Below are 26,756 nucleotides of genomic sequence, written 5' to 3' on the forward strand. Positions count from 1 at the left end.
TTGTTATAAATGATTAGAAAAATAATGATAGTACTAATGAACATTTATAGAGGACTTTATATTTTATCAAATGCTTATCTAGATATTATTTCTTTTGGGTAAAACTAATATAATTTGACTACTTGATAAATGATTGCTATCGTATATCTACTATATGGTTCTTAGTCATTCTGAGAGGAGGCTTCTCTATAAAAAAAAGTTAAAGAATAGATTCAGTTGAATAAAACAGGAAAATTAATATACTTCATACATAGCAAATGCTATGAGAATTCTGATAGGGGAACTCAGGGCTTGATTGTGAACTTCCATCCAGTAGTAACTGAATCTTGTTAACTTCCTTGAGCCTCACACTCTGAATGGAATGTAAGCATATAGTGTGTATTCAGAATATGTTGAAAATACTAATGAGAAATTAAACATAATTTTGTTTAAAAAATAATTGTTGATTATTTTGGGTTTTGAATGTTGTGCTTGCACGTGTGTGGGTATGCATGATTGAAGGGACATTTTAGTTTATGAAAGTTCTCTGAACCCTAAGAAAACCATGGCTGTTTATACCAAAAACTGAAAAAGTGTTTATGCAGGATTTTCCCTTTTGTTTATTCTATGTTGTTTTAATATTTTAGGGCTTCCTTTATAAAGAACCATAAACTGATTGACTTAAAAAACAGAAATTTAATATTTCAGAATTCTGGAGGACAGAAGTCTGAGATTGAGATGTTGACAGGGTTGGTTCATTCTAAGGGTTGCGAAGAAGAATCTGTTTAGTGTCTCTCCCCTAGCTTACTGTAGTTTGCTAGCAATCTTTGGTGTTCCTTGGTCTGTAGAAATACCATCCTGATTTCTGCCTTCATTTTCACAGGCATTCTCTGTGTGTACATGTCTGTCTCTAAATATTCCCTTTTTATAAGGATATCAGTCATATTGGACTAGGGCCTACTCTAATGACCTGATTTGAACATGATTCCTTCTATAGAAAACCTGTCTCTTAGTAGAGTCACAGGGTTAAGACATCAATATACAAATTTTGGGGAGATGTAATTTAATCCATAACACAGTATTGTAGTGTTGTCTTTCCAGTCAGACTTGAACACTGTCAACATAATTTGGAACAACGTATTGTACTTTCTTTGAATCTTGTATAGCTGTCCTTTGGTGCCTGGGTAGGATTGGTTCTAGGACCCGTGTGGATGCCAAAATCCACATATATGCAAGTCCTTCATATAAAATGATGTCATATTTGTGTGTAACCTATGCACATCCTCCTGTATACTTTATTGTCTCTAGATTACTTATAATAATATCTTATGCAGTGTAAATGCTATGTAAGTAGTTACCAGCAAGTGGCAAATTCAAGTTTTGCCTTCTGGCACTTTGGAATTGAAAAAAACAAAATTTGATCCTTGGTTCACTGAATCTGGGGATGTGGAACCCATGGATATGGAGGGCTGAGTTCATGTGGGTGAAGTTTATTGCCTTTAGATAGGCTTCCATTTTCTTTCTTTCAGAGTTGTGTAATATGTAAGGTGCACATTATAATGTGTAAAATATGTAATATGCACATTACCTGTTCCTAAGCTGGTGGATAACTAATCTGTATTTCTTATGAGAAATAAGATCTATAGGTCAAATATGAACTTTCCTATGAATTCCTGATATGTTTTCTTTCCATATGCCCTTCCATTTAAGTATTATTTTCCCTGGAAAAACATCTACACCACCCTAATTTTATCTCTTCAGAGACACCTGACATTTTTTATGATTTTTAAAAGTTTCTGTTGCTCTTTTCTTCTAGACTATAACCTGCTTCTGGGTAGAATCTGAATATGGTTAATCCATGTCCTCTTGTTGAACCAGGTAGAGTGCTTACAAAATTAAGCAAAAATTAATTCTGTATTTGTTGAATGAAGTAGTTTAAACAACAGAAGTTTGTGGAAAGATTAATTTTCTGATAGGCTTGATGAAAAAGCCATATTTGATTGCTCACTATTATCTAGCCCACCAACTAGTCCAACCAGTTATCTAATTTCTAGTCCAACTTCTCTAGTCTGACTTAGTTGTCCTAGTTCAACTTCTCTCAAGCCTTCATACTTTTGTGGATGCTATTTTCTCTGTGTCCCAGATTCTTTGTTTACTTTGTAAAATGTTAATTTAGATTCAGGCCTGTATTTCTTTCTCTGAGAAACAGTACCTCTTAGGCAGATTTGACTATCTCTACCTATATGTTTGCAGGCACCTTTCCTGTGACTTACAGGCCTTTTCCATGATAGCTTTTATTGCATTGCAGTCATTTAATAATCTCTTTTTCCTTATCGCTAAAAATTCCTTGAGGTCAGTGACGGTTTCTTATTAATTTTTGTTCTGCCATCTATGGGGTTGCACAGAGTTGGACACGACTGAAGCAACTTAGCAGCAGCAGCAGCAGCAGCAGCAGCAGTACCTAGTGTACTACCAGAAACTGACTCTGATGAAACGGAATTATATGATTTATCTGACAGATATTTCAAAGTAACTGTCATAAAGATTTTTGCCAAAATCAAGAAAACAGTGCATGAACCAAGTGAGAATTTCAACAAAGAGATGGATAATACTGAAAGTACCAAATAGAAAGCATGACGTTAAAGAACACAGTAACTGAACTGAAAAGATTTCCTAGAAGACTTCAACATCAGACTGAAGTAGAAGAAAGGAGCAGAGAATTTGAATACACATCATTGGAAATGATTTCATCAGAGGAATAAAGGTAAAAAGAATGAAATAGAGTGAAGAAAGCCTAATGGACTTATGGGATACCATAGAACATATCACTATACTCATTATGAGAGCTCCAGAAGAAGAAAAGAGATAGAGAGGAAGAACCAAAGGAATTTTAAAGGAGGGAAGACATAGAATAAAATAATCTTCATAAAGTGAGATTTTAAGATTAATAAAAATATTTTACATTTAAAAAATTTTAACGATAGCAATAAGAACATTAAGGGAAAAAACCAATAATAATATTTCTTTTACTTATTGTTTAACCATACCCTGTAAGAAATGATGGATTTACGTAATTTATCTCATTTAACACACACAAGCCTTCTGAGATATTATATCTCTACTTGTAAGTGAGGAAGCTGATACTCAAAAATGTAAAGTTATTTACTTTGAATTACACGGCTAACAAGTGGTGTAGTCAAATTTGAAACTGAGAATTTCCTGACTCCAAAGGCCATATTTTTATATATGTATTACATATATGTATTACCTTATTATAGGTCAACTTATGGCATATGGATAATAGACATATTGTTGAAAATTTATCATTAGGTGAAAAGATATATAGGAAAAGGTGTTATGATAAATAAAAAAGAAAAGTTTACTGTTTTAAAATAAGCCATCCAAATAAATACTATGTTTGGTTACCATCATATGATATTTGAGTTTTATTTTATTATTGATATGCATATACATGTATTGATTATGAAAAGGGCACTATAATTCACTCTTCAGGTTAATTGGTTAGCCTGAGAGATTTAGTATGTAGCATTAAATTATTGTGGCATGGAAAAGAGTCAGTGAAATAAAGATATGGGTCAGTTGTTTATCACTTTAAAAATCTATCACTTGAAACAATGGAAATAAAAACTTAAAGCATTTTATTTTTAATTCCCCCAGTTGATTTTTCTACATGTATTTATATAATCTTTCAAGATTAATGAAATATTAATTAATTTTATTTCCTTTTAAAAGAAAATAAAATACTCTTTATTCTTGATGCAGCATGAAAATATGCTATAACTGCATTAGAAATCAGGGTTTTTAGCTTAATGCCTCAGTTAAACCTTTTCTTTTTAGATATGCAGTTGACTGATACATTTTTTTTTTTAAACTTTATTGAGGAATAATTGACAAATATAATTGTGTGTATTTAAAGTGTATGGTGTGATGATGTGATGATTTGATATACATGTATATTGTAGAATAATTAGCAAGACCATGATAATTAACACATCCATTACCTTACATAGTCAACATAAGCATCTCCTTTTTTCTCCCTGTAGTAAGTATGCTTAAGATGTTAGCAGATATACAATGGAGAAAAGATAGTCTCTTCAACAAGTGGTGCTAGGAAAACTGATTAACTATGTGAAAAGAATGAAACTAGAACACTTTCTAATATCATAAACCAAAATAAACTCAAAATGGATTAAACACCTAAATGTAAGACCAGAAGCTATAAAACTCTTAGAGGAAAACAAGCAGAACACTCTCTATCATAAATCACAGCTGAGATCCTCTATGACCCGCCTCCCACAATAATGGAAATAAAAACAACAATAAACAAATGGGACCTAATTAAACTTAAATGCTTTTGCACAACAAAGGAAACTGTAAGCAAGGTGATGACAGCCCTCAGAATGGGAAAAAATAATAGCAAATGAAACAACCGACAAAGATTAATCTCCAAAATATACAAGCAGTTCTTGCAGCTCAATACTAGAAAAACGAACAACCCAATCAAAAAGTGGGCAAAAGACCTAAACAGACGTTTTTCCAAAGAAGACATACAGATGACTAATAAACACGTGAAAATATGCTCAGCTTCACTCATTATTAGAGAAATGCAAATCAAAATCACGAGATATCATCTCACACGTCAGAATGGCTATCGTCAAAAAGTCTACAAACAATATTGTTTGTTTTGTTTTTGTTGCTTTATTCCCCAGTTGGCACCTTGCTTTAGTTTTGTTTTCCAGTTTGTGCTGTAGTTAGTATTGTTTTTAACTGGTTGATACCATTTTTGTTTTCCTTTGCTTGCTGGGTCAGTCTATTGTACTTCATTTCTTTTTTGGACTGTTTTGATTTTGTTTATAGATGTATATGTATGTGTGTATATTCCATTATTTTAGTTATTATTTGCCTGATTTTGTAATTGCCATTTGTCTGGGGTGCCTCTTTTCTTTCTTGTTTTTGGGTGTTTGTTTTAATCCCATTTAATGCCATAACAAACCACCTGTGGAATCTCCATTCTCTGGCCAGAGATCAAGCCCTGAGCCTTTGGAGTGGGAGTGCTGACTCGAAGACCCTAGACTACCAGAGAACTCCTAGGGAGTATTAATTAGTGAGAACGCCCACAAAGGCAACCACCTGTATACAAGACCTGGCATCACTCAACTTCCAGCAGCATCCTGTGCAGGAGGCCTTATCCAAACAACCAACAAGACAAAAATACAAACCAAACAATCAGCAGACAGGATTACCACCTCACACAGCCATGCCTATGAGAGGGGAAAAAAAAAAATTGCCTCCTCCAACCTGAACACAAGCACAGGTAATACCCTACACGAAGCTTACACAAACCACAGGACCAACCTTACCCACAGAGGGAAAAAGCCAAAAGGAAGAAAGAATTCAGCCTCGAGGTCTGGGGAAAGAAGACCTCAAACACAATAAGTTAAAAAAAAAGAAAAGGCAAAGGCAGAGAAATACTGTGCAAATGAAGGAACAACCTGGAAACACACAGTCCAAATAAATGAAGAGGAAATAGGCAAACTACTTGAAAAAGAATTCAGAGTAATGATAGTAAAGAGGATCCAAAACCTTAAGAATAGAATGGAGAAAATGCAAGAATCAATTAACACACTTAACAAAAATCTAGACGATATAAAGAATAAACAAACAGAGACAAACAACACATTTACTGAAATTTAAAAGACTCTAGAAGGAATCAATATCAGAATATTTGAGTCAGAAGAATGGATAAGTGAGCGGGAAGATAGAATGGTGGAAATAACTCCTGAAGAGTTATAAAGTAAATTTATAAAATTATAAAGTAAACAGAATGAAAAAAACTTACGATAGTCTCAGAGACCTCTGGGACAGCATTAAACATGCAAACATTCGAATTATAGGGGTCCTAGAAGAAGAAGAGAAAAGGAAACGGTATGAGAAAATTTTTGAAGAGATTATAGTCCAAACTTTCCCCAACATGGGAAAGGAAATAATCAAGTCCAAGAAGCACAGAGAATTCCATCCAGGATAAACCCAAGGAGAAACACACTAAGACTAATCAAACTAACAAAGATTAAATACAAAGAAAGAATATTAAAAGCAGCAAGGGAAAAGCAACAAGTAACATACAAGGGAAACCCCATATGTTTAATTGCTGATCTTTCAGTGAAAACTCTTCAGGCCAGAAAGGAATGTGAAGTGAAAGTTGCTCAGTCGTGTCCCACTCTTTGCAACCCCATGGACTACACAGTCCATGGAATTCTCCAGGCAAGAATACTGGAGTGGGTAGCCTTTCTCTTCTCCAGGGGATCTTCCCAACCCAAGGATTGAACCCAGGTCTCCCACATTGCAGGCAGATTCTTTACCAGCTGAACCACAAGTGAAGCCCAAGAATACTGGAGTGGGTAGCCCATCCTTTTTCCAGCAGATCTTCCCGACCTAGGGATCGAACTGGGGTCTCCTGCATTACAGGTAAATTCTTTACTGACTGAGCTATCAGAAAGGAATCACAGGATATATTTAAAGTACTGAAGGAAAGAATCTACAGTCAAGATTACTGTACCCAGCAAGGATCTCATTCAGAATTGATGGAGAAATCAAAAGCTTTACAGACAAGCGAAAGCTAGGAGAATTTAGTACCATCAGACCAGCTTTACAACAAATGTTAAAGGGACTTATATAGACAGGAAATAAAAAAGAAGAAAAAGGCCTACAAAAACAAACCACAATTAAGAAAATGGCAATAGGAACATATATATCAATAATTACTTTAAATGTAAATGGATTAAATGCTCCAATCAAAAGACACAGACTGGCTGAATGGATACAAAAATAAGACCCATATATATGCTGTCTACAAAAGACCCACTTTAGCTCTAAAGACTGAAAGTGAGAGGATGGAAAAAATATATTTCATGCAAATGGAAATAAAAAGAAAGCTGGAGTAATAATCCTCATATCAGAAAAAATAGACCTTAAAATAAAGAATATTACAAGAGATAAGAAAAAAGTCTACAAACTGTAAATGCTGGAGAGGGTATGGAGAAAAGGGAACCCTTTTACACACTGGTGGGAATGCAAACTGGTACAGCCACTATAGAAAACAGTATGGGGATTCCTTAAAAAACTGGGAATAGAACTGTCATATGACCCAGCAATCCCATTGCTGGGCACTTACCATGAAGAAACCAGAAATGAAAGAGACATATGTACCCCAGTGTTCATAGCAACATTGTTTACAATAGCTAGGACATGGAAGCAAGCTAGATGTCCATCGGCAGATGAATGGATAAGGAAGTTGTGGTACATATACACAATGGAATATTACTCTGCTATAAAAAGGAACACATTTGAGTCAGTTCTAATAAGGTGGATGAACCTGGAGCCTATTCTACAGGGTGAAGTAAGTCAGAAAGAGAAAGACAAATACTGTATATTAGCACATATATATGGAATTTAGAAAGATACTATCAGCAATCCTCATGCAGAGCAGCAAAGGAGAGACAGAGACACAAAGAATGGACGTTTGGATTCAGTGGGAGAAGGAGAGGGTGGGATGATTTGAGAGAATAGCATTGAAACATGTACATTACCATATGTGAAATAAATGACCAGTGTGAGTTCAATGCATGAAGCAGGGCACCCATAGCCAGTGCTCTGGGACGAACCAGAGGGATAGGGTAGCAAAGGTGGTGGGAGGGGGTTCAGGATGTACAGGACACATGTATACCTGTGGCCGATTCATGTTGATGTATGGCAGAAACCATCACAATATTGTAAAGTAATATCCTCCAATTAAAATAAATAAATTAATTAAAAAAAGATGTTAGCAGTTGTCAAGTGTTTGTTGTTGTTGTTGTTGAGTTGCTAAGTCATATTCAACTCTGCAACCCCAGGGACTGAGGCATGCCAGGCTCTTCTGTTCAGTTTTCAGGTATATAATACCATATTCTTTAGTCACTGTGCTGTACATTAGATCCTTAGAACTTATAATTGAAATTTTGTACACTTTGACTTGCTGCTGCTGCTGCTCCTGCTAAGTCCCTTCAGTCGTGTCTGACTCTGTGCGACCCCATAGACAGCAGCCCATCAAGCTCCCCCGTCCCTGGGATTCTCCAGGCAAGAACACTGGAGTAGGTTGCCATTTCTTCCTCCAATGCATGAAAGTGAAAAGTGAAAGTGAAGTCATTCAGTCGTGAGCGACTCTTAGCGACCCCGTGGACTGCAGCCTACCAGGCTTCTCCACCTGTGGGATTTTCCAGGCAAGAGTACTGGAGTGGGTTGCCATTGCCTTCTCCAACCCTTTGACCTACATCACTCTATTTCCTCTTCCCTTAGCCCCAGGCAACCCCCATTCTTTTTTTGTGTCTACAAAATCAGCTTCCCTGTGGCATTATTCACAATAGCCAAGATGTAAAAACAACCTAAATGTACTTTGGTGGATAAATGGATACAGAAAATATCCATACTTTTGGACTCAGTGTGTACACACACACACACACACACACACACACATACACATGCATATACATAAAGGACATCTTGCCATTTGTGACCCCATGGGATGAATCTGGTGGGAATGCTACTTTTTTTTAAACAAGAGGTAACATAGGATAATACCCCAAAACACAGGTTTTGGTTTCAGTTAGACTTGAATTCATATATTAACTTTAGTATGTACTGGTTATGCCATACTGATGATATCACTTAAAGTTTACTTAAAATTGGGGAAATAAATATATATATTGTAGAATTATTATGCAAATTAGAGATAGCATACAAAATAGGTTTAGCACAATATCTAGTAATGAATTTCAGGTGGTAATTCTGGCACATACAAAAAAATCACTATTTCAAGGGTGCTGAAATGTACCAGAACTTTTCTTGGTATATTTACTAGTGTTATTTCCAATACTTAGAAATCTTTGGAATAAAGGAGCCTTAAATTCCCTCCAGAGTTATAATGAGATAAGGACTTAGGTAAGAGTTGTATATTTAGATGGGGAATCTCAGGAAGAACAAGTGAGGGAGCAGGGAGAGTAATACTGGTAAAGAAGTAAAGCTAGCAAAGTATGTGTCCGTTAACAGGTGTGATAATGTTTGTGGGTAGATTAACCTTGGTTAGAGGGAGCCCACTCATGCACATGTAGGGTAAAAATTGCATTACTCCTCCCACAAATATAATTAACATGTGTGAAATTTATTTTTTTGCCTGAATTATAGGTATTTTATATATTTTTAAATAGGATGATCGATGAGCAAATATTTTATTTCTGCCAATCATATCATTAAAGTAGATAATCTTAATCAGTCTAATATAACTCCATAATTACTTCATTGCTGTGCATTTCAAAAAGTTAAAACAAAATGATTTTGAAAAAAAACAAATCCATATTAACTAAGTCCCTGGGGAATGAAGCCAAGGAAATATATGAAACTTTAAGAGTCACAAGAATTATACAAGAAAAGAACTAGAAAAAAAAAAACAAAAAAAAAACCCCAAAAAAAACCCAAATAAATAAAGAGAATGGGGAAATGGTCTGCTTAAGTCTTCCTCTTACTACTAATAAGAGGTTTTCTGAGATCCTATCTCTACTGTGATTTGTAGAAAATTTGTGGGGATTTTGGGCTGATTAGATAATTCATTTAGAAAAAATTATTTGGTACCAATTAACCCTTTAATCCTAGAATTCTTTTTAGTATTGGATTAGCTGTACTTTTGGAGAAGGGAATGGCAATCCACTGCAGTGTTCTTGCCTGGAGAATTCCATGGACGGAGAAGCCTGGAGGGCTGCAGTTCTTGGGGTCGCAGAGAGTCGGACACAACTGAGTGACTAACACACATACACACACACTCATGCACAACTTCCTTATCTCTATCACCATGTCTAATTTATTCTTGGTCCTGTTATGGAAAGTTGATTTGTGTCCACTGGGTGAATTATTCCATCCACCTGCTTATTTATTGCCTTCTCTGTGTTAGGTATTATCTGACAAGCATGGAAGATCTTCAACATACTTTTTTTTGTTTTTGGTTATGACTTCGTAACCAAAGATTTGAATGCTTTGTACCCATTCCCATACTTCCATTCCTATGTCTCTGTCCCAGACCTCTATGCCTGCAGTCTTTCAGTCTTATTCTTTACAGTCCTCTTACCAACCAATCCACCAAGACGTTTGCCATTACCCAAGAGTCCAAGATTCCTTCCTGGAGATTTCCTTCCTGGAGAAGGAGCAAAGATTTCCTTCCTGAAGAAGGAAATGGCCACCCACTCCAGAATTCTTGCTTGGGAAATCCCATGGACAGAGTAGCCTGGTGGGCTGAAGTCCATAGGGTCATGCAGAGTTGGACACGACTGAAGCAAGTTAGCAGCAAGAGTCCATGTATATCCTCACCTCATACTACTTCTGCCTCCATACAAAGGAGATCAGTAAATGTACTGCTCTAAACTCTAGTCACTGGGAGATTTTCCTATCACCACATCCTTTAAAGAAAACTGAGTGATATTATACAGCAGAAACAAGTGTTTTTTTAGCTTATGCCAACATATCAAGCCAGTCTATCTGTTAATCAGTCTTGAGTTTTGTCTTCCCTAGGGAATCTCCCATGAGGCCATGAGTGTTAGCTGAGAGAATGGCTATAACAGAGCTAAGTGTCATAGGAGTCTGGGTTTGCTACCTATCATTCAAATTACACAATTACTTGATGTCTCATGATCAGAAGCTCAGTATTTACTAGCGATCAAGAGTTTTCCAGAAGCTGCTTTTTACTGCAGAGCTAATCTCTTGCTTTAGAACTCCAGGAATCTGTTTGTCATAGATTCTGCAGTGTCTTGTCTATCATGGTTGTCTCTAGCATCACTGGATTTCTTTTTTTTAATTTAATTTTATGTTGCAAGAATACCTAACATGAGATCTACTCTCTTAACAAGTTTTTAAGTGTACAATACAATATTGTTGACTTTAGATACAGTCTTGAATAGCGGATCTCTAGAGTTTATTCATCTTGCTTAACTGAAACTTTATGCCCAGTGTTCAGGGTTGATTGCCTTTAGGATTGACTGATTTGATCTCCTTGCAGTCCAAGGGACTCTCAAGAGTCTTCTCCAATACCACAGTTTGAAAGCATCAGTTCTTTGGCACTCCGCTTTCTTTATGGTTCATTCCTAATTATTCTTATTTGGATACACTACATGCAGTGACACGCACACAGGCACACACAAAGTCCTTATTCAGGGGCCGCATTGTGGAAAGCACTTGGAGGGAGACTAGACCTACATAGGGAGATCACTTAGGGAGTTTTTAGAATAATATATTTGAGAAAATATGAGGGTCTGAACGTAATATAGTTTGCCTGATGACTCAGGGTTATCACCAAGGACATTATTTTTACTGTTGTTTATCTGTAACACCATAAAGTACTTTGATGATGAATGATTATAATATCCTTATGGGGAGTTGGAGTACATAGTGCTGCTTCTTACTATATCAAAATTATTCCTAATTTTTGAATACCTATATTAGTAAGTGTAACACAGTGGCTAACTTGGCAGGTTTGGGGGTAAAATGGCCTAGAGTCAGTTTCTAACTTCACCACTTACCAGATGTTCAACATTGTACAAGTTGTTTAACGTTTCTGTACTTTGGTTTCTCCATACATAATATGGGGATGATAATAGTGCCTACCTTATGGGATTTTAGGAAAGATGAAATGAGGTTGCACATGTAAAGCAATATAATACTAGCACATGACAATTGCCCAACCAGCGTTAGTTATACAAGATACAGGAATGGATAACTCTTACACTGTAGCACATGAGACAAATGCTCAAACTGATAATTATACTACAGTGTAATATATATCACAGTATGATATATACCATATATATAATATATATATACACATCAGTTCAGTTCAGTTCAGTTCAGTCACTCAGTCATGTCCGACTCTTTGTGACCCCATGAATCACAGCACACCAGGCCTCCCTGTCCATCACCAACTTCCGGAGTTCACTCGGACTCACGTCCATCGAGTCAGTGATGCCATCCGGCCATCTCATCCTCTGTCGTCCCCTTCTCCTCCTGCTCCCAATCCGTCCCAACATGAGAGTCTTTTCCAATGAGTCAACTCTTCGCATGAGGTGGCCAAAGTACTGGAGTTTCAGCTTTAGCACCATTCCTTCCAAAGAAATCCCAGGGCTGATCTCCTTCAGAATGGACTGGGTGGATCTCCTTGCAGTCCAAGGGACTCTCAAGAGTCTTCTCCAACACCACAGTTCAAAAGCATCAATTCTTCAGCGCTCAGCCTTCTTCACAGTCCAACTCTCACATCCATACATGACCACAGGAAAAACCATAGCCTTGACTAGATGGATCTTTGTTGGAAAAGTAATGTCTCTGCTTTTGAATATGCTATCTAGGTTGGTCATAACTTTCCTTCCAAGGAGTAAGCGTCTTTTAATTTCATGGCTGCAGTCACCATCTGCAGTGATTTTGGAGCCCCCAAACATAAAGTCTGACACTGTTTCCACTGTTTCCCCATCTATTTCCCATGAAGTGATGGGACCGGATGCCATGATCTTCGTTTTCTGAATGTTGAGCTTTAAGCCAACTTTCTCACTCTCTTCTTTCACTTTCATCAAGAGGCTTTTCAATTCCTCTTCACTTTCTGCCATAAGGGTGGTGTCATCTGCATATCTGAGGTTATTGATATTTCTCCCGGCAATCTTGATTCCAGCTGGTGCTTCCTCCAGCCCAGCGTTTCTAACCTCTCTTTAGTCCATCATCTGCAATGCCACCAAAGGTATAATGCAAATCATCTGATCACATTTCTTATTGCTTAAAATCTTTCATGACTGTCTATTGTACTCAGGATAAAATTCAAATGCTTTTATTTAACGATGTCTTTAACACGTCTATATGTGTAAAACTATTCGGCCATAAAAAAGAAGGAAATATTGCCATTTGCAATAATGTGGATTTTGAGGACTTTATGCTAAGTTAAGTAAGTCAGAGAAGCATAAAATCTGTATGATATCACTTGTATGTGAGGTCAAGAAACCCCCAAACAAACAAAAACCAGCCAAACAAACAAACAAACAGAAACCCAGGCTTATAGTGACAGAGAACAGATTGGTGTTGGCCAGATGGGAGGGGATTGGGGCATGGGTGAAAAGGATGAGGGGGTCAAAAGATCCAAACTTCTATTTATAAAGTAAATAAATCATGGGAATGCAATCTATCACATGGTGACTATAGTTAATATTATTTTTCATATTTGAGAGTCTCCAAGAGAGTAGATGTTAAAAGTTCTCATCATAAGAAAGAAAAAAAGAGAATTCTCCAGGCCAGAATAATGGATTGGGTAGCCTTTTACTTCTCCAGGGGATCTTCCCAACCCAGGGATAGAACTCAGGTCTCCCGTTTTGCAGGCAGATTCTTTACCAACTGAGCCATGAAGGAAGCCCATTCATAATTGAAACAAAGCTAAATTTCTATTATGGTAGGATTTTTCACTTGATTTTTAGATTTCTGACTTCTTTACTGAATTATATACATCTGCACATATATGGTTATGTATCTACTTGTATATTTTTCTTTGTTCTTTTTCTTCTACTTCCTCTTTGAGGAAGAAGTAAAATATTTCATTCCCAATAACTTTCCTCTAAGAATGATAACATTTCCTGCAGTAACAGTCCTGAAGCTAAAGGCCTCAGAAAGAGCAGTTGAAGTGTGAACTGTGTTTAATGAAATCCATTTGCACATCTCTTCAACTGCTCTTTTCAAATCATCCGAGACACTGCTTTGAAGGGGAATTTCAGTTCACATGGACCACCCTCCTGTGCTTTGGTAATAAAATAACTTCAAAAAAGGGGACGTATCACTTGATTAAATACGGTAGATTGAGTTCATTTATAGCCCTCCCCTTTCCAATGAAGACTTAAGGTATTACTTAAATGATTACAGCATAGGTATGTAGTAGTTTAAACTCAAAGACATAAATACTTTTTAAGTGATAACCAAATGACAAACTTTGTATTAGAATATTCTTTTTATTTTCTATTATTTCTGCTTCCTATTTGCAAATAAAACTTTTAGTATTACATTAATTAGCAAAACTAGAATGTTTGTGTTTTTACACTTTACTCCCCATAAAAATGTCATTCTTTGATATTATACTCCAGTATTAAAACATCCATACACATTTTGGGTTGTCATACAAGTTTCACATACACTTGCTTTCTGAAAATGTGGGACTATCTTATGCAGGTTTTTACCTTTTTTGCAGTTAGTTCCATTCTGTATCCTTTCTCCATTCTTCTGTGTATTTTGGGGATGGGGAACCCCTGAAAATTGCACTTCCTGGGTTCCATTGTCATCTGGATTCTGGCTAGTTTCAACTAATAGGCTCTTTTACTGACTTATCCCTGATTGATTTATGCCTCAATGTTGAAGGCAAGAATTATTGCTTCATAATTCTTTGAGGTTCCTGTAAAAGATAGAACTAGGTCTTCACTCACCACCTGCTGCAGATAATTGTCTTGATTTGCTGAACCTTAGGGGAAGCTCTGTTTTGGTGGTGAAAGCTAACTCTAGTGGCTCAAAGTCTTGCCAATATAGCAGTATTTTGAGCTCAGTCATGTTTATTTTATGCCACCTTGATAAGTGAGTTGTATTCTTGACTGGATTTTTATATCTTAAAATAGAGTTTATGTGTGTAGACTGAAGGGCTGCCTAGGTTTTTTTGGAGTCTGGTTTCTACAAAAATTCAAAACAAAACATAATTATGTAGAAATGTTATGATGTTTGTGACAGAATATTTTTGGCTCCCAGATGAGTTTGTATTCTATGGCCTGGAATGGTCATTAGACATTGTTTGGTTTTAGAAATGTCCCCATGTGACTACTTTAGTCTTTGAGTTTGCACTTTATTGGGGTAAATTATTGTTTATTTTAAAATCCTTTTTCTTTCAGATAGGGCTGAGCTTTTTGAGTAAGTGAACTTGTCCCTCCTTTTTTGCCTGCTATGGAAAATAAGAGACTAGAAACATTAAAGTGAGAGAGAGAGAGAGAGTGTTCTACAGAGCATAAAGCATTAAATCTTAAGCTCTACCATTCATTAATGCTGTACCCTGAACAGGTCATTTAAACATGGAATCTTAGCACATCTTTAACCTAGGCAAACTTTAGATTTGCCTTGCAGGCTTATGCTGTGGATTAAAATTACAAGAAGTCTAGCAGCTAGTGCTCAGTACTGGAATGTGAAGGAAGGTCTGAGAAGGAAGTAATTGATTTTGTGTGTGTGTGAATGGTATGGGTTGGAGTGGGGTGGGGTGAGTGTGGGAGGCAATTGAGAAGGACTTTGTAGGGGAGATAATATAGAAACTGCACCTTAATACTATTCTGGGAATGTTCTTCCAGTAAGCCTGGTTTTCCCCACATTTCAGTTCTTTATTCAAATGTCATTTTTTCAGAGAGGCCTATCTTATCAACCTTGTATAAAATTTCAACTCTATTCCCTAGCTTTTCCTAATCCCTTATCTGCTTTATTTTTCTTCTTAGCACTAACCACTATCTAGTCTAGTACAAAAATTTGCTTATTTATTTGTATTTTAAATTTATTGTCTGACTCCTCCACTAGAATATAAATTCTATAAAGGCAGGATTTTTCTTTCTTTTGCTTCCTTTTGCCCTGAACAGTGCCTGGCACATTGTAGGTGCTCAGTAAATATTTGTTGAAAGACTTATTGTGAGAAATGAGTAGAACGTCACCAGATGAGGTTATACATGTGTTTGCTGCATTTCCATAACTATTGACCTCATGTTATAGGATGCAAAGTTAAGTTGAGAAATTTAGCGTGGATCTAGAGTGCATCATGAGAAATGCTGGGCTGGAAGAAGCACAAGCTGGAATCAAGATTGCCGGGAGAAATATCAATAACCTCAATACGCAGATGACACCACCCTTATGGCAGAAAGTGAAGAGGAACTGAAAAGCCTCTTGATGAAAGTGAAAGAGGAGAGTGAAAAAGTTGGCTTAAAGCTCAACATTCAGAAAATGAAGATCATGGCATCCAGTCCCATCACTTCATGGGAAATAGATGGGGAAACAGTGGAAACAGTGTCAGACTTTATGTTTGGGGGCTCCAAAATCACTGCAGATGGTGACTGCAGCCATGAAATTAAAAGACGCTTACTCCTTGGAAGCAAAGTTATGACCAACCTAGATAGCATATTGAAAAACAGAGACATTACTTTGCCAACAAAGGTCCATCTAGTCAAGGCTATGGTTTTTCCTGTGGTCATGTATGGATGTGAGAGTTGGACTGTGAAGAAAGCTGAGCGCTGAAGAATTGATGCTTTTGAACTGTGGTGTTGGAGAAAAGAGTCCCTTGGACTGCAAGAAGATCCAACCAATCCATTCTAAAGGAGATCAGTCCTGGGTTTTCTTTGGAAGGAATGATGCTAAAGCTGAAACTCCAGTACTTTGGCCACCTCATGTGAAGAGTTGACTCATCGGAAAAGACTGTGATGCTGGGAGGGATTGGGAGCAGGAGGAGAAGGGGACGACAGAGGATGAGATGGCTGGATGGCATCACTGACTCGATGGACATGAGTTTGAGTGAACTCCGGGAGTTGGTGATGGACAGGGAGGCCTGGCGTGCTGCAGTTCATGGGGTCGCAAAGAGTTGGACATGACTGAGTGACTGAAATGAACTGAATGATTTATGAAAAACAAACTTTTGTTAAATATCCTTATTTTTTGAGAGCATTACTAAGAACTTGGGTGAGGTGGAAACTTTTTAATAGCCAAAATAGTTGTTATAAAATACATGCACTAAATTTCATGCACCTTACTCTTTAGTGGAGACACTTAGAATTTCTTTCTTTTTATTTAGATGCAGTTCTAACTGGCTTGATAATAGGGGCTTTCAGTTCTGGAAATTTGCAGACAAGGTGGAGTCAGAGAGGATAGGAATGCTCTTTGGTCAGAAATTAAAGTTGACATGCTGACAGAAGGGAAGAGGCAGGAAATATAAAAGTAAACAACTAAATTTAAATATGTAATCATCAGGATATCTGTTCTTTATCATCAAGATAGATTAAATTATGTACAAGATAATTTTAAAAAGACTTCCAGTAAAAATAGAGATGTCCCTATCTACCATTATATCTTTATCTTTACAGTCAGCTTTATATCCTCACTACTTCAGCAGGATAGTTTGCCAGGGATTTGGTAATGTAATTCAGTGGTCTTGTTTTAGCCCTTGATTCCTGTGCAGCATATGCTTCTCTAAGGATCACTCTTACTTTTTGCCACTCCCTTCCCCAGTAGTGTTGGCTATACCATCCTCATTTCCTTCATCTCTGACTGACCTGACTTGTTTTCATCCACACATGACCCTTAAGATATTCTCTAATGTTTAATTCACCTATCTTTAATCTTTGTAAATCTTGACTATCATTATCTAATAATTCACCATTCATTCATCCATTGAGCATTATAATTATGCTCATTAAATATCCTGAATCCATTACTTTATTTCTATCTGCCTTTTTCATTCAAATGACCAACATCTGTCATTGGAACTATAGTTCCTCTTGCTTCCTTTCACTCACGTTCCACTCCCAGAGCCATTATCCATTCTCAACACTGCATGTGATCCTTTAAAAACTCAAATCCAATCTTATTCCTTCATTATTTAAAGCATTTCATTGCTTTTCCATCAGAGTTAGAATAAAACTTATACTCCTTGTCCTAAGAAGTGTACAGATCTGGCCTTTGACTACTTTTCTGACTTCATCTTATGCCATTCTCCCTCTTTTCAATAATGCTATTGTCACAATACTGACACCTCCTCCCCCTTCACCATCGTCTTTACATCTTAGCATTCAGGTCTCAGCTTACATATTGCTTCCTCAGAAGGCCTTCTCTGACTAGCCAGTCTTAAGTAGTCACCTGTTGCTCTATCATATCATCTGTTTTTATTCTGTGTCTATTCATATACATCTTTCTTTATCTGTTGCCTCTACAATAAGAAAAGTTACTTTGTTTGCTCTATCACTAGAGCCTGACTTGTAATCAGATCAGATCAGTCGCTCAGTCGTGTCCGACTCTTTGCAACCCCATGAATTGCAGCACGCCAGGCCTCCCTGTCCATCACTATCTCCCGGAGTTCACTGAGACTCACGTCCATCGAGTCAGTGATGCCATCCAGCCATCTCATCCTCTGTCGTCCCCTTCTCCTACTGCCCCCAATCCCTCCCAGCATCAGAGTCTTTTCCAATGAGTCAACTCATGACATGAGGTGGCCAAAGTACTGGAGTTTCAGCTTTAGCATCATTCCTTCCAAAGAAATCCCAGGGCTGATCTCCTTCAGAATGGACTGGGTGGATCTCCTTGCAGTCCAAGGGACTCTCAAGAGTCTTCTCCAACACCACAGTTCAAAAGCATCAATTCTTCGGCGCTCAGCCTTCTTCACAGTCCAACTCTCACATCCATACACGACCACAGGAAAAACCATAGCCTTGACTAGACGGACCTTTGTTGGCAAAGTAATATCTCTGCTTTTCTATATGCTATCTAGGTTGGTCATAACTTTCCTTCCAAGGAGTAAGCATCTTTTAATTTCATGGCTGCAGTCACCACCTGTAGTGATTTTGGACTTTTAATAGGCATTCAATAACTTATCTGCCAGGAGGATGAATGAATTATATGGCAGATACTGAATGTACAGAGATAATAGTATTAAGTAGTTATTAGCCTTTACTGGATCAGAGGTGTTTTTGAGAATCTGATGAAAACTATGAATTATATCTTCCAAGATAAATGCACTTATGTACATAAATAAAAATTGCCTAAAAATTAGAATGCTTGATTTATTGAGTACTTACTGTTTGTTGAGAATTTTACTAATGTCCCTGCCCTTTTAGAGACTGTGGAATACACATTTATTATCAGACATGACTGAGCAACTACCACTTTCACTTCTTTACTTTCTTTCAGAGAATATTAGTCAGTCTTGAACTCTGAGACACTAGTCCCATATTTTAATTTATCTGATTATGTCTCTAGCTAGATGATATATTGTTAAACTGGACATTCTCCTGAACCAAACTTGCCATTTTCTAACTTAAAACAGAAAGAGACTGATTGAGAGGCTTTTTTTTTTTTTTTTTTAGTTTCAAAACTTCCAGTGCCTTCCTGTTAATCTAGAGTCATCTTTGGCTTTCCTTTGCCACCCTAATCCCATCACCCACTATTTTGTTACTCTACCTCATGTTTAAGAGATAAAGATGGAGAAGCACTATGCAGTCAACAAAAACAAGACTGGGAGCTGGATGGGGTTAGATCATGAACTCCTTATTGCAAAATTCACTTAAATTGAAGAAAGTAGGGAAAACCACTAGACCATTCAGGTATGACCTTAATCGAATCCCTTAAAATTATAGAGTGGAAGTGACAAATAGATTCAAGGGATTAGATCTGATAGAGTGCCTGAAGAACTATGGACTAAGGTTTGTGACATTGTACAGGAAGCAGTGATCAAGAACATCCCCAAGAAAAAGAAATGCAGAAAGGCAAAATGGTTGTCTGAGGAGGCCTTACAAATAGCTGAGAAAAGAAGAGAAGTGAAAGGCAAAGGAGAAAAGGAAAGATATACCCATTTGAATGCAGAGTTCTAAAGAACAGCAAGGAGAGATAAGAAAGCCTTCCTAACTGAACAATGCAAAGAAATAGAGGAAAACAATAGAATGGAAAAGACTAGAGATATCTTAAAGAAACTTAGAGATACCAAGGGAACATTTCATGCAAAGATGGGCCCAATAAAGGACAGAAATGGTATGGTCCTAACAGAAGCAGAAGATATTAAGAAGAGGTGGCAAGAATACACAGAAGAACTATACAAAAAAGATCTTCATGACCCAGGTAAGCACGATGGTGTGATCACTCACTGAGAGCCAGACATCCTAGAATGTGAAGTCAGGTGGGCCTTAGGAAGCATCACTAGGAACAAAGCTAGTGGAGGTGATGGATTTCCAGTTGAGCTATTTCAAATCCTAAAAGATGATGCTGTGAAAGTGCTGCACTCAATATGCTAGCAAATTTGGAAAACTCAGCAGTGGCCACAGGACTGAAAAAGGTCAGTTTTCATTCCAATCTCAAAGAAAGGCAATGCCAAAGAATGTTCAAACTACCACACAATTGCACTCATCTCACACACTAGCAAAGTAATGCTCAAAATTCTCCAAGCACGGCTTCAACAGTACACAAACTGAGAACTTCCAAATTTTCGAGGTGGATTTAGAAAAGGCAGAGGAACCAGAGATCAAATTGACAATATCCACTGGATCATAGAAAAAGCAAGAGAGTTCCAGGAGAACATCTATTCCTGCTTTATTGACTACACCAAAGCCTTTGACTGTGTGGATCACAAAAAGCTGTGGAAAATTCTTCAAGAGATGGGAATCCCAGACCACCTTACCTGCCTCTTGAGAAATCTGCATGCAGGTCAAGAAGCAACAGTTAGAACTGGACATGGAACAACAGACTGGTTCCAAATTGGGAAAGGCTGTATATTGTCACCCTGCTTATTTAACTTCTCTGCAGAGTACATCATGTGAAATGCCGGGCTGGATGAAGCACAAGCTGGACTCAAGATTGCTGGAAGAAATATCAGTAACCTCAGATATGCAGATGACACCACCCTTATGGCAGAAAGAGAAGAAGGAGCTTTAGAGTCTATTGATGTAAGTGAAAGAGGAGAGTGAAAATGTTGGCTTAAAGGTCAACATTCGGAAAACTAAGATCATGGCATCTGGTCCCATCACTTCATGGCAAATAGATGAGGAAACAATGGAAACAGTGAGAGACTTTATTTTTTGGGGGGCTCCAAAATCACTGCAGATGATGCAGCCATGAAATTAAAAGACACTTGGTCCTTGGAAAAAAAGCTATGACCAACTAGACAACGTATTAAAAAGCAGGCAAAAGTCCATCCAGTCAAGGCTATGGTTTTTCCATTAGTCATGTATGGATGTCAGAGTTGGACTATAAAGAAAGCTAAGCACCGAAGAATTGATGCTTTTGAATTTTGGTATTGGAGAAGGCTCCTGAGAGTCTCTTGGACTGCAAGATCAAACCAGAGTCCTAAAGGAAATCAACCCTGAATATTCATTGGAAGGACTGATGCTGAAACTGAAGTTGCAATACTTTGGCCACCTGATGCAAAACACTGACTCCTTGGAAAAGACTCTGATGCTGGAAAAGATTGAAGGCAGGAGGAGAAGGGACGACAGAGAATGAGATGCTTGGGTGGTATCACTGATGCAATGGACGTGAGTTTGAATAAGCTCTGGGAGTTGATGACAGATACGGAAGGCTCGTGTGCTGTAGTCCATGGGATCGCAAAGAGTCAGACATGACTGAGTGACTGAACTGAACCTCATATTTGTAAAATCTATATTATTATCACTTTACTAAGAAATTTTTTAGACATTTTGTTTTTCACTTCACTCATCTCCATAAAATTTTAATGTCACAGATATACTATATGTCTCTTTATGTAGTGTGGTCTTTTGGAGGACTGCAACTCATTTTAACATCTAAAATTTATTTGACTTCTCAGATACCACTGTTGAAGAGAACATGTACTCTTACTGTATGATCTTATGTATCAGTTCAGATCAGTCATTCAGTCATGTCCAACTCTTTGCAACCCCATGGACTGCAGCATGCCTGGTTTCTCTGTGGATTACCAACTCCTGGAGCTTGCTGAAACTCATGTCCATCAAGTTGGTGATTCCATCCAACCATCTCATCCTCTGTCGTCCCCTTCTACTCCCCATATCTCATGTATACATTTTTATTTTCATCCTATTGAAAGTGAAAATGAAAGTGTTCATCACAGTCTTGTCTGACTCTGTGAGTCAATGGATTGTAGCCCATCAGGCTTCTCTGTCCAGGGGATTCTTCAGGCAAGATACTGGAGTGGGTTGCCATTTCCTCTTCCAGGGGATCCTCTCCACCTAGGGATCAAACCCGGATCTCCTGCACTGCAAGAAGATTCTTTACCATCTGAGCTACCAGGTGAGAATCCTATATCCAGTATTAAATTCTTATTATTTTGACTTTGATTATGATATTCTTTTTGTTTGAGAGTTCTGTCCCATATTTTATTTGAAATTAGATCCATCTTCTAGGCCCCACATCCAGGCTTACTTTTTCTATGAACTTTATTTTTTTTATAATTTGTTTACTTATTTATTTTTGGATTTGCTGGGTGTTCATTGCTGTGTGGGGGCTTTTTCTACTTGGGGTAAGTGGGGGCTGTTCTTTGAGGTGCACAGGCTTCTCATTGAAGTGGCTTCTCTTGCTATGGAGATAGGCTCTAGGCGCACAGGCTTCAGCAGTTGCAAACGTGGGCCCAGTTGTTGTAGCCTGTGGGGCCTTGAGTGTAGGCTCAGTATTTGTGGCACAGGGGGCTTAGTTGCTCTGCAGCATGTGGAATCTTCCTGGGCCAGGGATCAAATCTGTGTCCCCTGCATTGGCAGGTGGATTCTTGTCCACTGTTCCACCAGGGAAGTCCCTCCATGAACTTTTTTAAGATCCTTTTCTTTAATGATTCTTACAGCTGCATATGACTTTTCCATTTTCCAGTTTCCAATTGCAACTTTATTTATATTTGTATAAATGCATTTTTATTTTTGTCTGCAAGCACAGGCTCCTTGAGGGCAGGAACAATGATTTCTTTTCTTTTCTTCAGTGACTACTTAAAACAGTAGTAACTTTTCTTTATTAGGTACTTAAAACATCTATGCATAAATGTATAAATGACTATTACTTTAAAATAAAAGTGTTGGTATTAAAATATTTGGTAGGTTTCTACTCAGAATCCTCATTCTCTCTTGGTTTAGTGAGACATTTTTTCTGTAATCTCCTGTTCTCCTGTCTTTGTCTTCTTTGTCCATACAGGCATGAAATTATTAAAGATGAGATAATGGAAACTTGATATGGTTCCTTGCTTTAACATCAACTCACATTTATATTGGCTATTCTAAAGGACAGATGGGTAGATGGATTAACTTAACTCAGAACTTTCATCTTAGTATTCACCTTGTTACTCTATTTATAGTTTATACATCAGTCACAGGAAATTTGTGCTTAAAGTATCCCTTAAATATAGTAGAATGTACCTGTTTCCAACAAATGTGTTGTAAAAAAATGTCACACAGGGCAGGTTTCATTGCAATATTTAGAAGCAAATACTCTTCATATCCATATGTACTGGTTGAGTCCTTCCCAATATGTTTTCTGTATTTTTGAAAAAGCTTTCATGAAACAAATTACTGAATGTTTTTTTCTTTTTTCAATTCTCAAAATTATTTTGGAAGAGTGCACCAACCCAGAAAAGAAATGGCTTTCACATTTGTCAATTTATACAAAGAGATATTGAAACAGTTTCCAATTGTTATACAAATGTAGGTTTCAACTTTTAATATATTAATACTTAAGATTTTTTTATGGGAGATCATGTGGCTAGTGGAGTCTTAGTTTTGGAATCAGGAAAGGCTGGTTGTGAATTCCGATTTTACCGCTTACTACCTGGACAACCTAGTTTCAGTTGTGTAGTGTTTTTTATTATTCAAGACTCTCTAGTGATATAGAATATATACATATATAAATTATCTAATAAATAAAGATTTACGTTAAGGAATTGGCTCATGAAATTATGGAGGCTGACACATACAGAATATATAGGATGGGCTGACAGGCTGTAGATACAGAGAACAGCTGATGCAGTTTATGTCTGCAGGCCCTCAGACTGAAAACCTAGGGAAAAACTGATGTTTCAGTTCAAGTTGGAAGGCTGTTATAGCAAAAGTTCTTCTTACTTGTGGTAGGTCAGTCTTTTAGGCTTTCAACTGATTGGACAAGGCCCACCTACATTTGGAGAACAATTTATTCTAAATCCACTGATTTATTAATGAATGTCAACATTAAATAAATAAATAAATGACTCTTTTGTGACCCATATGTTGAGATTATCTAGGCAAGAGTACTGGAGTGGGTTGCCATTTCCTTTTTCCAGGGGATCTTCCCAACATAGGCATTGAACCCCTGTTTCCTGCCTGGGTCTCCTGTATTGCAGGTGGATTCTTTACTACTGAGACACCTGGGAAGGTAATAAATGTTAATCTTGTCCCAAAACAGCATCCTTGTAACATCCAGAATAACTTTGGATCACATGTCTAAGCACTGTGGTCCAGCCAAGTTGATAGATAAAATTTACCATTACACTCAGACTTCTTGGCAATAGTTCTCTCATTTTAAAATGTATAGAATAATAAATTATCTCATCGACTGGTTGTAGAGATCACATACGGTAACGTATCAAATGGTATCAAGTAGTATTCACTCCATAACTGTCAACAACATGAGCTCTTCTCCTCCTCCCCCTTTTCCTCTTCCTTCCCATTTCTCTTCTTCCTCCTTTTCCTGTTTTTATGAGCAAGAACTAAGAATCATGATTGTTTAGGATGTGATGTGGAATATTCATATAAGCATTAAAAATATGTCACAGAAAGGCTAATTTATTATTTAGAAAAATAAAAGAAAATGACAGTTATTTATCAGCAAGGAAAGTAGAATCATGCATTCATTGGATGAACAATGTTTTGAGTGTTCGCTGTATTCTGTTTGGGTCTCACTGGGAAACTGCAAGAGGTTGAGTGACATGACAAGGTGGTTGCTCAATGCCAGAGTGAGTAAGAGTGGCCATATTGGAATGAAAAAATCTGTGGAGTAGTGTGGAGTTAAAATCAATAGAAGTAAAACAGAAAATAACAGGAACTCAGGTTTAAAAGTGAACAGATCCACATCAGTGGATCCTCACCAAGCATCTTAACATAGAATTTAAAACTTTCATGACTTTACTTCCTACCTACCTCTCCAGATGTTTTTTTTTTCTTACTCCTTGATGCCTCAGTTTTGTACTATATTAATACAGCTTTAGTTCTGCACCTATGTTATGTAGTTTTATGCTTCCATGCTTTAGTTCATGTGATTTTCTTTGCCTTAAAAGTTATTGCTAACTTTCTTTCCCAGGCCAATTTGCCTTTATCTTTCAATACAGTTCAATTATGTTACCAGGAAATCTTCTCTGAAGCTATATATCGGTTTAACAGAATATCTTCATTGTTTCTGTAACACTGTGGATGAATCTACATTATCAATTACGTTTGAATTTATTTGTTGATGTGTCTTTCTTCCTTGAAGTTCAAGTGCTATATATCTCTTGTTTTACAACCCTGGAGAATCAAACATACAGCTTAGTACAGTTAGTAAACATTTGTTAATTGTGGTGGAGGAGTCTTTCCCTTTGACAGAAGCTGCTTGTATAAACCAGGTATCAGTTCAAGAACCACATTCTGCACTTCTCTAGATGTCTTCATATAACTAGGAGCTTATGTTTTATGGTCACTTTGGCTTTCAGTCTCCCCTTTTTAGTGTGTATTACTATGTATCTTACATGTTATTTTATTTCTGCTTTATATTATTCCTGACATGGAACTTACTTTTCTTGATGTCCACAGCACAACTTGTGCTCTCCTACAGAGATTTATGAATGTGTATAGTAATAACCTTAATGGAAGGATTAGAAATATTTTTTAAATTGAAGAAATGAGCATAACTAAAAATTGTATATCAAGCATCTCTGTTCTCAGTGCCCTATGGCTGCTTTACCATGTTTGTAGACCATTTCCTCTCATGGGTTTCTAGCCATCCTAAAATATATCCTTAATTCATAGAGTAATTTATTTATCTTCAAGAGATTGGGTCATTTATGTTCCTTTTGAGGAAGAAGAAAGCTGATTTTTCAACCTGCTAGGCCTCAGTTTCTTGAGTTAGTTCTACTGTATTTCATTTTGTTTGAAAATTGGTTAGTCATTACCTGATTTCATCTTCATTTTATAATATTGGCAAAGAGAAACATTTATTAATATATATTTTTAAATTATATTTACTAAGTTACAGGCTCATTACGTCTGCGATCATCCTTTCAAGTTATCAAGGTTGACAGTTTTACATACATGACATTTACATTTACTTTCCAGTCTGTTCTGTCCATTTCCATCCTGTCTGATTGGTAAGCTTTGCCACATGCTTGAAGAATTTGTGAAGAGAAGAAAACCTGATTTTAAGTCACCAGTTTCTGTGTTGATTTATATAGACTTGACTTTTGTAACAGATTCTAACATATATAATGGTGCAAATATGTATCAGAGAAAATGATTTCTTGCTCATCTTATAGTTCAAGGCAGGTAGGTGTTCATGATCAGTGGTAAGCTCTCCTCTATGTGATCTTTCAGTATTCTAGTTACCCTCCGTCTTGTGGCTCTGCTAATCCCAGGGGCCTTGTCACGATCATGTGTTTAACTAGTGGAAGGAAAAAGAGTAAGAGGGGAAGATTCTGCTTCCTAAAAGCCTTAAACTGGAAATATAGCATATGCTTTCAATTCAGAACCCATTGGTGAGAACTAGTCCTATGGACATACCTAAAAGCAATGGATACTGGGGAATATAGTCTATATGTATGCCCAGGAAGAAGAAGAAATGGAGTTTTGGTGATAAGTAGCAATCTCTGCTACGTTGTCTCCAAGCCCCATCCCTAAAACTCATATGTGTAGAAACTAGTTTTAGAAGCAAGAGGAGAAACACACATTAGAATAGTAGGCAGTGAAAGAAAAGCCTAGTTTAAT

The 26,756-nt window shown here is 37.1% G+C and overlaps 1 protein-coding gene across 1 annotated transcript in view; it reads left to right on the forward strand.

Annotated features, from left to right (window-relative positions):
- AGBL4 (AGBL carboxypeptidase 4) overlaps nucleotides 1-26,756 on the forward strand; it is a 1,467,749-nt gene that overhangs the window by 108,966 nt on the left and 1,332,027 nt on the right. The window lies entirely within an intron of this gene.

This window comes from Bubalus bubalis, chromosome 6 (genome assembly GCF_019923935.1).
Source record: "Bubalus bubalis isolate 160015118507 breed Murrah chromosome 6, NDDB_SH_1, whole genome shotgun sequence".
NCBI lineage: Eukaryota > Metazoa > Chordata > Mammalia > Artiodactyla > Bovidae > Bubalus > Bubalus bubalis.